This window comes from Oryzias melastigma, linkage group LG4 (assembly GCF_002922805.2).
Source record: "Oryzias melastigma strain HK-1 linkage group LG4, ASM292280v2, whole genome shotgun sequence".
Classification (NCBI taxonomy): Eukaryota; Metazoa; Chordata; class Actinopteri; order Beloniformes; family Adrianichthyidae; genus Oryzias; species Oryzias melastigma.
In genome coordinates, this window is record NC_050515.1 from 19,016,341 (window position 1) to 19,017,646 (window position 1,306).

Here is a 1,306-nt window from a genome sequence, read left to right on the forward strand (position 1 = left end):
AATAAAGAAAATAAAAACTTTTGTGAAAAAATGTAATGCTTAAAAATAGTGCAAAATTTAAAAAAAGGCAAGGTTTTCTTTTCTTTTTTTTGTATTAACAAATAAATTAGAACAAATAGTAGAAAAAAAATACTGACTTAAAACATATATATATATGTTAAACTAAAAAGTTCTATTAATATCTCTGCACCAAACATGACAACTAAAATATGCTTGTTTGACAAAAAGGCCTTGAAGGCATTTTCCACAAGTCTCCATTGTGATTCTGAAGTCACTGGAACGCATCGCCTTCATTTATCTAAGAAGGAAAGAAAAACAGTCCAACCCTTTTCTTTGTATAACAATCCAAGTCAAATCTTGAACTGTGGAGAAAATGCCAACCTGTCCTGAGAAGTTTTCAGGTCTTAGTCAAGCTGAAGGTCTTTAGGATCCACAGGATGCCCCTGGAGGGGCTTCTAGCTCTTCTGTTGCCTCGCTGAGGTGTAACTCCAGCTGCCAAAGCTGGCCCTAAATTCTCTGTCACTTTTGTTTCAAAGCCTACATTCCTGCAGCATTTTCTCTCAAATATGTTTTTGTTTGTAGACTTCATTGTTTCGTTTCTGACACTTAATTACTATCAGAAATGTGATGAAGAGAAAATGTAGCTGAAACAAGTGATGAGATAACCCCGTCATTTGTTCTCTGTATTTGTGGAACTTTACTGACAGGATTTTTTTAACCATAATTTATCTTAATTGCCAGTTCACATATCTTGTGGTCAATCTTTCTAAGAGACAGATGCTAAAAATAACCTTTTCAAGGCATTACATCATTAGTTCTGGCATTTAGCATTGTGCCTCGTGGGCATTTTCCATTAGAAAACATTTTAAAGATAAGTGTTCTGTATCTAAAATGAGCTACAGTCATCACCTTTGACCCTCCATGGTGACTCTAACATAGAGTTAGAGTGACCTTTGCTTTAAATATCACAAGTTCACAGGTTTATGCTTTAACCCACTCATGTTTTGAAGAACCATCCTTGGGCAAAACACTTAGCCACACATTGTTCTAGAGGCCAACCCGGAAATACTAAATGTTATCAAAGTTAACCACAGAGTCATCCAGTTCGGTAATGTGTTTTGTGCTCAACACCATTCATCCATGGTGTGCTCACCTTTTCAGTCTCTTTGGAGTCCAGCTGTCCTCACCCATCCTTACCTGAGCTTTGAGGTGTGTGCGGTGAAGATCAAACAGTCTCACTCCCATTCCTTTGACCTTTGTATGTCCTGTTTTCACGGTTAGTGTACCACTCTCCAATCAACTTGGT